At 42.3% G+C, this 13,877-nt stretch overlaps 1 protein-coding gene across 1 annotated transcript in view; it reads left to right on the forward strand.

Moving 5' to 3' along the window:
- The first annotated feature begins 3,140 nt into the window (after positions 1 to 3,140).
- Positions 3,141 to 13,877, forward strand: part of LOC133419132 (glutamate receptor ionotropic, NMDA 2C-like) — a 150,823-nt gene continuing 140,086 nt past the window's right edge. Inside the window, exon 1 of the mRNA XM_061708143.1 lies at positions 3,141 to 3,183. The gene's annotated coding sequence lies outside the window, so the exon portion shown is untranslated. The remainder of the gene's footprint in view (positions 3,184 to 13,877) is intronic.

Genomic DNA, 13,877 nt, shown 5'->3' on the forward strand with positions numbered 1-13,877 from the left:
TGTTGTAGTTTTTATGAGTCTTATGATTTTTTTTTGTCCATTTTAAACTTGTTTTTCATTGTTGTGAAGCTACTTTGGTCAACCCCGGTTGTTTAAATGTGCTACACAAATGAAGACTGATCGATTGATGGATTGATTGATTGATTGATTGATTGATTGATTTGATTGACTGACATGGTGGTCTGATGTCCTTTTTCACATGTGAAACTGGGAAATTGAACACATGTAAACACCTTAATCAGAATATACGTTTTATTTACAATAAGGTCAATAACTAACTATTGTTGTAAACCAGTCCTTTCAAAACAATAAGTCAAATCATTGTTACATAATTTGCTTTTATTTTGAAAAAAAAGTTTCATGAAGTTGTAAATAATTACAAAGTAGTTTCCTTTAATACAAACATATCAATTAAGATGGACTTGACATTTTGACTGTGCTGAAGTTGTGACTTCACTGTTTGACAATTTAGTATTTTTATTAACCCTTGTGCTGTGTTTGGGTCAAGGAAGGAGGAAGGGAAGAAGGAAGGAAGGAAGGAAGGAAGGAAGGAAGGAAGGAAGGAAGGAAGGAAGGAAGGAAGGAAGGAAGGAAGGAAGGAAGGAAGGAAGGAAGGAAGAGAGGAAAGAAGGAAGGAAGGAAGGAAGGAAGGAAGGAAGGAAGGAAGGAAGGAAGGAAGAGAGGAAAGAAGGAAGGAAGGAAGGAAGGAAGGAAGGAAGGATGGAAAGAAGGAAGGAAGAGAGGAAAGAAGGAAGGAAAGAAGGAAGGAAGGAAAGAAGGAAGGAAGGAAGGAAGGAAGGAAAGAAGGAAGGAAGAGAGGAAAGAAGGAAGGAAGGAAGGAAGGAAAGAAGGAAGGAAGAGAGGAAAGAAGGAAGGAAGGAAGGAAGGAAGGAAGGAAGGAAGGAAGGAAGGAAGGAAGGAAAGAAGGAAGGAAGAGAGGAAGGAAGGAAGGAAGGAAGGAAGGAAGGAAGGAAGGAAGGAAGGAAAGAAGGAAAGAAGAGAGGAAGGAAGGAAGGAAGGAAGGAAGGAAGGAAGGAAGGAAGGAAGGAAGGAAAGAAGGAAGGAAGAGAGGAAAGAAGGAAGGGAGGAAGGAAGGAAGGAAGGAAAGAAGGAAGGAAAGAAGAGAGGAAAGAAGGAAGGAAAGAAGGAAGGAAGGAAAGAAGGAAGGAATGAAGGAAGGAAGGAAGGAAGGAAGGAAGGGAGGAAGGAAGGAAGGAAGGAAGAGAGGAAAGAAGGAAGGAAAGAAGGAAGGGAGAAAAGAAGGAAGGAAGGGAGAAGGAAGGAAAGAGCAGGAGGAAAGAAGGAACAGGAAAATGAGGTGATTTTGACCCAAAGACAGTACCAGGGTTAAAAATGTCTGCAAAGCAAAACTGAAGTCATCGTGATTATTTTTTGACACTTAAAAACACTTAAAAACCTCCTTCAGTTCCACAGAAAATGATACAGTGTGATCATTTCTTAATAAAGGCTAAAATTATAGAGTATAGTCCCTTTAATTGAGAAACGGCTTCAGCTCGAGAGCTCACTGTTGTATTTGCTTTTCAAGTTTGTTTAAAGGCTAGTGGCTCGTGTAACGGTCTGTTGGCTTGTTGACTCTGTTAAACTGTATGCAAACTGACAAACAATCGACAAAGCCTCCGGGGTCCACACTGAGAAAACAAAACTATAAATAGGATTTAGTTTGGGAACCTGTTGATATTTAAGAGGAGAAATATCAGAGAAAGCGTGACGGAGCAAAACCAGGGAGCAGACTTGAGGAGCAGAAGAGCAATGGACCCAGACAAGAGGAAGGTGAGTAATACGGAAGAAACAAGAGCAGAAGTGGGCTGGGAGGAGAGGAGGGGTTGACTGAAGTGAGGGAGAGGGAGGAGAGGAAGGGAGCTAGGCTAAATCCTCACCATTATTACCAGGGCTCACATGCAGCCCCTCCTGTGTTGGAGTGAGAGCAGAGAGAGGGAGATGCAGAAAAGATGAAGTTGCAGAGGGACTGGTGTGATAGTAAAGGCAGATGAGCGGCAGCAGTGAGGGAGAAAGTCTGGTGGAGCAAAAAGGAAAACAAAAAAAAAACTAATCAGTGCAACAGGACGAGGACCTGCTAGTGCACAGCCGGCCTGACCCAGACCCAGCCGTCTGCCGGCTGGTTCCTCCGTTTCCCCGACGCATCCAGCAACATCTGGATCACCTCACATCCACATGGGAAACATCTCATCCACTCCTCATCCTTGTTGATTACGCAGGACGTGAGAAGGAGCAGCATCACTGAGGGGAGAGAGCAGTACCCATAACTGGACTGGAGGAGTTGAAAACTTTTCCCTCCAAAGATGCAGAGGTGTGGACAGGAGCGTTTACCGTCTGCACGGGAGATTTCTTAACTTTCCATGGATCTATTGTGTCCCTTACCCCTGAGGAGGGAGAGGGAAAGAGAGAAAGAGGAGAGGGAGGACGGGGGAAGGAGGGAAGCGGTGACGGGGAGGCATCGCCAGCTCCGCTGCTGAAGTGTTACCGTGGGTTTGTGCTTTTTCACTCAGGCTCTCATCTGAACAGTGGGTAGCCTGAAGGATCCAGACAGAGAGCTAAACACGCCGGTGTACACACTCACACACACACACGCATGCACACGCACACACGCACACGCACACGCTGGCTGCTCATTTATGGGCTCCCACACCTCTCCTCTTCTTTCACCCTCGTTTTCCTTCACTTTCCTTCCCTGTCCCATTTTGATGCCCCGTCTTCACCTCCGTGACCACTTGTGAATGTGACACACGGGAAAAAAGAGGAGGAAAGAAAGCAAAAGGGGGGAAACGCCAGGCAGACAGACAGACAGACGGACGGAGAGCTTTTTTTGGGGGGGTTGGTAGGGGGGGGAGAAACGGGGAGATCACAGACACTTGCTGTCACGTTGTGAAGTCCTCCCGGGGAGTGTGCAGACATCCAAGGCTGCCACACACACACACACACACACACACACACACACACATGCACTGACAGCACACACACACACACACTCTCTTGTTGGCTCACTGGGACTTTGGTCTAAATGAAGACTCCTACAGGTGCTGCGAGGGGAGAGGAGCAGGTGAAAACCAGGTGAAGGCAAAGAGGGGGAAAAAAACCATGTGGAGAAATGGGGGCAGAGATGGAGCGACAGGAGTCTAAGTTGGATGACGGCAGGATGCACAGGTAAGTCTGCCGCCGACCGGTGCTCTCTCCCTCTCATCCACACACACACGTTTACACAGAGGCTGTTGCTGATCCGTTGCTTAAACCCACACTTGCCGTAGAAGTGACGGGGACCGATGTGGAGCAACTGACAGAAATAAGAGGCTCAGGAGGAACCTGAATGTAGACGCGCAGCATGAGAGCAGTCACACTTTCAGTTGTGCAGAAGTGACGGTTTTCCTCGAGAGAAAGCTCCCATCTGCTGCTGACAGAAACGGAGCAGCCAGTTGTTAGTGGAGCAGCAGATACTGTGACAGATTAGCATTTTTAACTGGTGTGTAGGTGTCTGTGTGTGTTGGCTCTTACCTGTGAGCACATTTGTTTTTCCAGCATGACTCATTTTATGGATTGTAGGTGGTTCAGTTGTGGCGTTTCACTCTCCGGTCTGGTGATACTCATTGATTTGTCCCATAAGATTTGGCAGCTCTAAATTTCTCACTCAGATCTTTGCTCCAGTTTGTTTATATCATGTTGCAGAGTCATCTTCCTAAATCAAGTTTTGAGGTCTCCCTTAAAAAGGCCCACAAGGTAAACCAAAATATGTGTCGTGAAATATGTTCTTTTTTTGCAAAAAATAGAAAAGAAGAAACTTTATGATTTTGGTTCAGTGGATCCCAGGCGTGTTTGCTATTACAAGCTTCTTAATGCATTTTGCATGCATGCCCCCAGTGGTTTGTAACATGGGGTTCGGGGCTCTGGGGCTGGTTGGATGGATGGAAAAGGATGATGGAAAGTCTCACAGCAAAATCACTTACAGGACTGTCTCAGAAAATTTGAATATTGTGATAAAGTTCTTTATTTTCTGTAAGGCAATTAAAAAAAACTACAAATCAACTGAAATATTGCAAGCCTTTTATTATTTTAATATTGCTGATTATGGTTTACAGTTTAAGATTAAGATTCCAAGAATATTCTAATTTTTTGAGATAGGATATTTTAGTTTTCTTAAGCTGTAAACCATGATCAGCAATATTAAAATAATAAAAGGCTTGCAATATTTCAGTTGATTTGTAATGAATCCAGAATGTATGACATTTTTGCATTACAGAAAATAAAGGACTTTATCACAATATTCTAATTTTCTGAGACAGTCCTGTATATCAAGGAAACCATCAGGATTATGGTCATACTTTTTTCACATAAAGATACCAGTGAGATTTTAACGACACATGGTTCCAGTAACCATCCCAGGAGCGGTTAAAGACAGAGTTGTTCCCTAGAGCCTTTTCATTTTTATTTTTAGTAATATTTTTACAATTTGACCCTTTTCACAATGGTCTGGTCCATCACCTACATGCCACGCTGTGCTGTATTTAACATTCCCAACATTCCTCGGCACTGGATTGTCAGAACTTCAGCTCTCGGTTTGATATCGTGTTGAGAAAAATAACGATTTTGCCTCCAGGTTTGTTTTAGTTATTTTGACATTGAAATCAAAGTTCATGAGCAGCTTTGCACTTAACTTAAATCAGACAAATAAATGAACTAAAATCTTCTTAAAGTAGCTTACTTATCGTTTTATTCAATCCAGAATAAGAAATAAAATGCACAAAAAAACACCAAGGAACTTTTGCACTTTGTAGCTCTGAGGCTTCAATACGGAAGAGTATTAGATCCATGCAGGAGAAAAAATATTTGAGAGGAGATTTTTTTTTATTGTGCACTTCGAGAAAAAAGTCGAAATGTCGAGAAAAAAGTTGAAATACAATTTCAAGAATAAAGTCAAAATTTCGTGTATAAAGTCGAAATTTCGTGAATAAAGTCGGAATTTCGAGAGTAAAGTTGAAATACATTTCGACTTTTTTCTCGAAATTGTACCTCGACATTAATCTCAACATTTCAACTTTTTTCTCGACAATTCGACTTTTTTCTCGAAGTGCATAATGAAAAAAATATCTTCCACCCCTAAAATATTATTTTTATTTTTCTCCTGCCTGGCCCTAATACTCTTCCGTACTTCAACCATAGGTGTTGAGATCGAGACACTTTTATGACACGAGGATGTTTATTCTCCTGCCAGGGCAGGACAGCAGCCTGGTGGTTTCCTCACAACCAGAAGGTTTCCAGTTTCAATCCCAGCTGGAGTCTTTCTCTGTGCTCCAGTTTCTCCAGCTACTCTGGTTTCCTCCCACAGCCCCAAAAACCGTATATATTAGGTTAACTGATTATCCTAAATTGGCTTCAGGAGTGCATATATATGTGGCTGGTTGTCTATAAGTGTCTCTGTGATGGACTGCTAGCTGTCCAGGGTTTACTCCCGCCTTCTGTCCAAAGAGAGCTTGATCTCTGTGAGTCCTAATAGGAAGAAGCAGGTATTGATAATGGATGGATGGTCTCTCGATTAATCAATAATGTAGTTGTATGAGCTTAGTCATCATTGACGTTTGGCATAGTACCATTATACGGGCCAGAACAGAAGTCCAAAGTTACTTTAGGGAGTTTTTCCCAGCGGCAGAGATTGTTGCATGGAATCAAAGTACAAAGCACTTTATAACCTGCATTTCTTTCTGGGTAACAAACTGAAATTCAGAGGTCAGTGGTGATGAGATTTACCCGAGTTACCAACTGGAATATGACTTCTTATATGACTTCTTATGGCGCGGTCTTGGACTTATTTTTATTCCACATTCACACAAGAAAAACTAATTGGTTCTGATGAACAAATGTAAGATTAGATGCAGCAGCGTTAAATCATATGGGCTCATTACCTTGCAGATGATAGCGAGCAGCTCCATCTCCCACACATGTACGGCCGTGCAGCCATAAAGGCCAACCATAATTAAAGTCTTCATAACTGAATTTTCAACCTATCTTTAAGTAGTTGTTAATCACGATGCAGAATTGCTGGTTTAATTAAAAAGTCGGGCTCTCATACCATCTAGAAATGCATTTGTCCACATACATTTAGTTTTAGTGGTATCTGCTGCTGTGTGTGGGATTGAAAATGGGAATATTACGATGTCATATGATGAGCCGTAACGCTTTTATTGCTCGTCCCTCTTCCGTAAAAGATCTGTTGACCACAAAGTTAAAAAAAAAAACTCTAAATATTATAAAGCTGCTATGGAGATCAATTCCAGTTTTGATCCAGTGTGATTTGTTGATGTCCTTGTGGATCCGGCAGCATTACGGTCATACGGTTTCATTGTTTACAGCGTCAGTAAATCTCAAGAACAAGATTCTGATTTGGTTCTTAGCGTGAGTCTGATCACTGAACGACTTCCACCAGCCTTTTACCCAAGTTGTTATCAAATCAGCTGAACTAACAGTGCACTTGACAGTTAACACACACCACCGGTCTGCAGGAGCAGCTGCTCCGTCACTGTCAATCAGCTCAACTGCAACCATCTTTTTTCTTTTCAAGCCTCCGTGCAGCCTCGCAGACGTCTTGATCAAAACGAGCTGACACACAGCTCTCATGTCCTCCAGCTCAAATACACTTAACATCACTCCTCAGCCTTCCACGTTTAAATTAAAGTCACAATATGAATGAATGAATGAGCATGTCATGCTTAACCCCTGAGCTTATTATGGAACATATCGCATGACGTCTGCCACATGCATTTATCATAATTAGGTTGGTAACTGGTAACACGGCAACCCCGTCTCTCTCGGGGGGGCTCTGCTCTCACACCTTAAGATTTGACAGCTTTACAGGAAATCGTTGCTGTCCGAGGCCGGCGTTTGCTCTGAGATGACTGACGACAGTGTGAGAAGATTCCTAAATTGGCTTGGCCTTCTGCCACTCAGACGTACAGCAATCACAACCTCACAATCGCCACGTCTGGGACAACATCTGCTAGAAGCAGATGTTGATGCGAATAATGTACAAGCGTAAAATTATTGGGTTTGTAAGTCTTTTACAAACATATCCCTGGATACACAATGTGAATCAATATTATATCAAAACTGATTTTTTTTCCCATTATTTAATGAAATTGATGGGTGTCACTCCGCCTGCTAACACCCGGTTGGTAGGAACAGAAAAGCAAAAGCGTGCTAAAAATGTAGCTGCAGGACTTTAGGCTATATCCAGTACTCGAGTTGTAAAATAAAATCAGGGGGGATGGTGGATTTGATCATATGGGGACATATAATTGTGCTGATTACAAATAATATAATATATTACAAATAATAGCAGTGACCAAAACACCTGCAGAAATACTGCAGGAATGACATAGCAGCAGTTAAATGCAGCCTTCTGTAAGCTTTAAATATCCACTGGACTTACATCAAATACATCAAAACACAACAATAAAAAACACTTTTCTGAACTTATCAATATGACTCTGTCCTTCACAGGATAAGTCAAATGGATCACTGCAAAAACTCAAAATAATAAATATTTGTCTTATTTCTAGTTAAAATGTCTCATTTTAGTAAAAAAAATCTCATTACACTTAAAACAAGACTCATCACTGCAAAAAAACAACAATTTTCACCTGTTTCAAGTAGATTTTCACTTGAAATAAGTAGAAAAATCTGCCAGTGGAACAAGATTTTTTTGCTTGTAATAAGAAGATAAATCGTGTTCCACTGGCAGATTTTTCTACTTATTTCAAGTGAAAATTTACTTGAAACAGGTGAAAATTGTCAAATAAGTTATTTTTCTGGTGTTATTTTTCTGGTGATGACTCTAAATGTTGAAATAGCAGTAAAACCACATTCATTGATGAAATGACATAAGGGATGGAAAGGAGGGATGGCAGTTTTACAGGGGGGATATATATATATCCTTTATTTAACCAGAAAAAAGTCATTGAGATTAAAACCTCTTTTTCAAGAGTGACCTGGCCAAAATGGCAGCATAAAAAGAATAAAACAATACATACAAACACGATGATTTGGACCGTTTTTTTTTTTTTCAGGGGGGATGCCCTCATCCCCCCTCAACTCCAGTACTGGCTATATCGGTGGAAAACATGTTGGAGTCATTTGAACAAACTCACGAAATTGTGAAAAAAACCCACATTAAGTCTGATTAAGTGGAAACGAAGCTCTGGACAACTGAAAGTCTCATGCAGTTGCATGACTGAAGAAGATTGGCTGAAGCTGACGACATGCGGAAAATGAAGCGCCTATAAGTGCTCCTTGAAAGCTTGGAGGATTATTTAAGGATGCAAATCAAACTTCATGTTGTGGCTCCCCCAGCAGACCAGCCCAACTCAGCTGCTCCAGATCCCCCTCGTCCCCAGCTCTACCAGGGGAGGCTGAGACACGGCCAGGGCTTGAACGTTGTCTCCTGTTGGCTCCCTCCATGCAAACCACTGACTACGTTTACATGCAGTCAAAATTGGGGTTATTGCTAATATTCCGGTTACTGAAACATTGGGAATATTCCGTTTACATGGTAATTAATCATTTGTGATATCTGGATCAAACCAGCGACGCACGGAGAACGTGATGACGCAATTACCGCCATTTACGCTTCTTCTTCCTGTATCCAAATTTAAACCAACTTTTCTCTCACTTTCTTGTAAATCTGGCTATCCCGGTACTTTCAACCGTCTACAAATGCAGAAATGTTCATATCCTTCATTACATTTATGAAGTGATTAGTCTCCTCCTGGTCTTGTGTTTCTCTGTGTTTAGAAGAACTTCCTGGACTCAAAAGACCAGGGCTGCATCCGAAATCGCACACTTCCACCCTAATGAGTATGCAAGATTTTTTAGTTCGTCCGAAACATTAGTACGTACTCAATAGTATGTACTATCCATACTCATTCTGGATACATTTTTTTGTGTGGATTGATCATGGATCTATTATAAAACTGGATGGGACGTCAAAAATGGCCGCCCATTCATTTCAATGCATTCTGCTCAGCCAGCGCATAAGCCGAAAAAATCTCTGACTTCCGGGTTTACTTCCGCGTTATGCGGCCCATAGAGCATGCGCAGTTGAGTCACCTCCCATGATGCTCTGGGGCCTCCCATCATGCCCCGGGGCAATGACGCGAATATTAATATAATATGTATTAATATAATATATAAATTAATGTATATTATTACATGTCTAGTATTACATATATTATTAATGTATTAATATAATATAATTACATATTATATATTAATATAAACATCCGTGGAATGCACGGACACGGCTGTGACGTCAGCCGTGACGTCACGCCCAGAAAGAGACTTTTCTTTGACTTTTCTGGCCGTTATAAAACATCTTTGACGGATATAAAGTCCATGACTTAAAAATGTACAATACAAAGATTAGTAATAGCCGGTGATTACAGCTGGAGGTGTCCTGTGAACAGTTTTAGAGGCTTCTCTTTTACTATTGCGGTCTATGGGAAAAAAGCTTTTTGGGCCGCATGGGATTTTTTGTTGCAGTACCGCGGCTGGACACTGGGAAAAATCGGCGCACCTTCTGAGTGCCAGACCCGGGGGCTGGGATTGATGGAAAGCTAGCTAAGCAGAAACTTCCCACAATGCAATGCAGCAGCGTTTGGTTGCTAAGTGATACGTATATATGTCATAAGTATAATATTAAGTATAATAATACTATTATATAATATTAATATTATAATATTCGTATATAATAATATTCTATAATGTAATCTTCTTTGGGCCAGAATAAACGGGAAAGAGCGGAGCGGAGCTGCTACTGCTGCTGTGACAGGTTACCATGGTAACAACCCCCCCCCCCCCCCTTACGGCAGGAAGTGACGTGTGCGCTCTTAATAGTACGTCCGAATTAATGCACATACGGATATTTACTCAAAAGTGTGCCGAATTTAAGTATACTTTTTAGTATATACTTTTTAGTATGGCATTTCGGACTCACCGCAAGATTCCTTGTGAACAGAGCATGTGCAGAAAACAGATTCCTGTTCCGTTTGATGGGGATATTCCGTTTGGTGTTTACATGACCCAATATTCAGGTTTTAAAAGGAGTAACCCAGGGCTCATATTGGGGTTTTTAAAAACCAGAATATGAGCAAATTCCGGTTATTCAAAGGGGTTATTGGTGTTTACATGGCCGTGCAAATTTGGGTTATTGCCAATATTCGGGTCTAAAAAAGGGTTATTGATGCATGAAAACGCAGTCATTGTCTCTCCGCTCCACCCTTCCTTCTGGCTTCCAGTGTTTCCCCCATCACACTCCCTCGTGGACTCTCTCCCGTTACCTGCTCCAACGATTCCCCCTCCAAACCTGCTCAGGTCTGAATAAACGCCTTTAAACTCACCTCACTCCTGACTCCATTCCCTGTCTCTGGGGTCCCAGCACATTTGGCTATTGTGTTTTCCTGAGCTTAACACTTCATACGGATGTGTGGACCAGTTTGAACATTAATTACTGTTTCTGGGGCATTGCTACTGGATATCGAGCATTTAGCGCATATAAGAATAACTGAACCAATCATTCCAAACCTGTTTTTCCTTTTACTGCAGGATGACATGTTGCAAATTGGCAGTATGAACAGGGCCGATCACCAGCGGGAACACCCGCACCTTAACTTAGTTACTGCCTCATCTCATCCTCATCTTCTTCCGCTTTATCAGTTCCCGGGTCATGGGGGCATCAGCCTCAGCAGGGATGCCCAGACTTCCTTCACCCCAGACACTTCCTCCAGCTCTTCCTCCAGCTCTTCCTCAAGCTCTTCCGAGGGGAGTCCGAGGCGTTCCCAGGCCAGCCCAGAGACATAGTCTCTCCAGCGTGTCCTGGGTCTTCCCCGGGGTCTCCTCCCGGTGGGACATGCCTGGAACACCTCCCTAGGGAGGAGGGACATGCCTGGAACTCCTCCCTAGGGAGAAGGGACATGCCTGGAACACCTCCCTAGGGAGGAGGGACATGCCTGGAACACCTCCCTAGGGAGCCGTCCAGGAGGATCCGGTACAGATGCCCAAGCCACCTCAGCTGACTCCTCTCAATGTGAAGGAGTAGCGGCTCGACTCCGAGCTCCTCCCGGGTGACCGAACTCCTCACCCTATCTCTAAGGGAGCGTCCAGCCACCCTGCGGAGGAAACTCATCTCGGCCGCTTGTATCCGCGATCTTGTCTTTTCGGTCACTACCCAAAGTTCATACCATAGGTGCGGGTAGGTGCGTAGATTGACCGGTGAATCGAGAGCTTTGCCTTTCGACTCAGCTCCCTCTTCACCACGACGGTCCGGAACATCGACCGCATAACTGCGGACGCTGCACCGATCCGTCTGTCAATCTCCCGCTCCATTGTTCCCTCACTCGTGAACAAGACCCCGAGATACTTGAACTCCTCCACCTGAGGCAGGACTTCTCCACCCACCCGGAGAAGGCACGCCACCCTTTCCCGGTGGAGAACCATGGCCTCGGATTTGGAGGTGCTGATTCTCATCCCTGCCGCGTTAGTTACTGCGAGTTAGCTATTTAAGCTTGGCTGATTTAGCCTATGCTAAGCTACGATGCTAATTGATATTACTTTACATTCACTCTGATAAAATCTGTGTTAACATCCTAATTTCAAACGTTACCAAACCTGTCGCAGCAGTCTCTTAGCAGAGTTAAGTACACAACAAGCCATATTATCTTTAAAAAAAAAAAAAAAAAACTATTCTCAGCTAGGTCTTCGTTCACGACTCAGAGGTCAAGTTAATACAATAATAAGAGCAAAGTAGCCAAAGTGATGGTGTTCAAATATATCTGTCTGCAGCAAAGTAGCACATTTTACGTAGATGAAGATGATCTTGCCTTTGGACTGAAGTTTTCTGCACCAGTGGTTTGGCATCAGACTAACAAACCCATGTAGACCCTTGAAATTAAGATAGTATTCATTTTAACACAGCTAAGAACCACAGGCCTGTTACTGAACCTGGACCACATGGACATATCCTACGTAACCTACAAATAGTCCTCAGGCAGCTGATCAAGTTGATATCTCTGGATCAGAGTTTTAAATGTCTACAAGTGCTGCCAAGTTCCTTTAAATTAAAAAAAAAACATGATTAAAAGCTAGTAACATTAAATTAAAACAAGTGAACGATGAAGAGCAACACAAACTCACTACAAAACAAACAACCATTTCAGAAATGAAAGGATATGATGTGTAACGTTACTGCTTGCTTATCAGGCGACATTGTTGGGAAATATATTTACTCTCTATTTACTCTCTATTTTTGGAAACTTGTGAAACCGTAAGTAAGACACAGTCCAAGAATGAAGCTCTCTGTTGGGAAAATATGGAACAATACAGTTTTAAGATATGAAAGAACCTGATCATTACGCGCTTTATATGTGAAGGAAGGAATCTTCAATTATTTCTGAATTTAGCAGCAGTTATGGAGGAGAACAAGCTAAAATTAAAGAAGTATAATCTCTCCTTCATATTCTCCAGAGAACTCTTGCTGCAGCAACTTTAGATCAGCCGGTCGCATTCAATTTCTGGGACAGCCTGACAATAAGAAACTACGGCGGTCCAAATCTGATGTAACAAATACGCATAGTTGTAATTATGCACCCCTGTGAGAAAGGATGCTTCTAATTTTGGCAGCAATATGTATAGATGCAGGTTTATTAAAAAAGGCCCATGTGGATTATCTTATTTTAGAAAACTCTACTTGGACAAAAAGTTGACTTTGTTCACGTGAAGGGAATTTTTTAAAGTCACTAAAATAGCACTTGCATGTCAGAACATTCACAATTGGATTAATTGGACCAGAAGTCTGCATTAAAGACTAGCAGGAGCTAGATATCAATACAAACCCACCAGTTCAGTCGCTTAAATCAAGTGCTGAAGAAAAAGAGGTTTCAGACAATCATATTAATAATTCTGTGATGATGATGCTCATCCATGATCAAGAGCCTCTCTGCTTGTTCCCACCAATGCAGCAGCAGTTCAGCTTAGAAACACTATCGTATCCTGACTAAACTGTTGCAGGACGGACTGTGGAACAGTATCTGAATGGTACTTTGTGATACCAAATAATTCCTTACATATTGCTTACATATAGTCTCACATTTGGTCTTTTAACTTCGTAGTTTGCACTCGTGCAGATATTCACATCCTGTTCTTTAATCCCATTTTTCTTGAGCAAAAACATCATCTACTCAATGTTGCTGGACCCGGGTCCAGATGACCCAGGCCAGAGCGAAGGCCCTCAGCTCCTCAGAGGGCCAGTGTTATTCCAAAATCTTGATTTATTTGATACATTTATTGTTCAGTCATCCTGATGTAGATTTGGTCTGAGGTTCTGGGTCTTAATAAGAGATAAAGATAGAGATGATATCTATCGTAACAGACACTGTAGTTAAAATTGAATTGAAAAGAATATGCTGGTGTATATGGTTCAGGTCATTTGCATGACCCAGTTTTGACTCATCAGCTGTAGCTGCTGGACAGACGACCTCACATTTGCTTCTACAATTTGCAGTCTGCTCAGTTACTACAAGGTGCCCAAGTCCTGTGGCATTTCCGCTGAAATGCTGTGATTGTTCTTTGTTGTGTTTTGTTTGCCAGATCTCCTGGATAAGCATTTAGGCCAAACATCTCCCTTCTGGTTTCATCTCTTCATACAACATTGTTCCATTAGTCTTGTGGTTTGTTGACATGTTGTTTTGTCAGCCCGTCGTACATATAGGCAGACAACCACAATCACACGTACCCAGAGGAGGATTAAGGTAGTCATGGGCCCCTAGTGTGTGCACATGGCAGTAGTACTCATTTACTATAAC

This window comes from Cololabis saira, chromosome 19, assembly GCF_033807715.1.
Source record: "Cololabis saira isolate AMF1-May2022 chromosome 19, fColSai1.1, whole genome shotgun sequence".
NCBI lineage: Eukaryota > Metazoa > Chordata > Actinopteri > Beloniformes > Belonidae > Cololabis > Cololabis saira.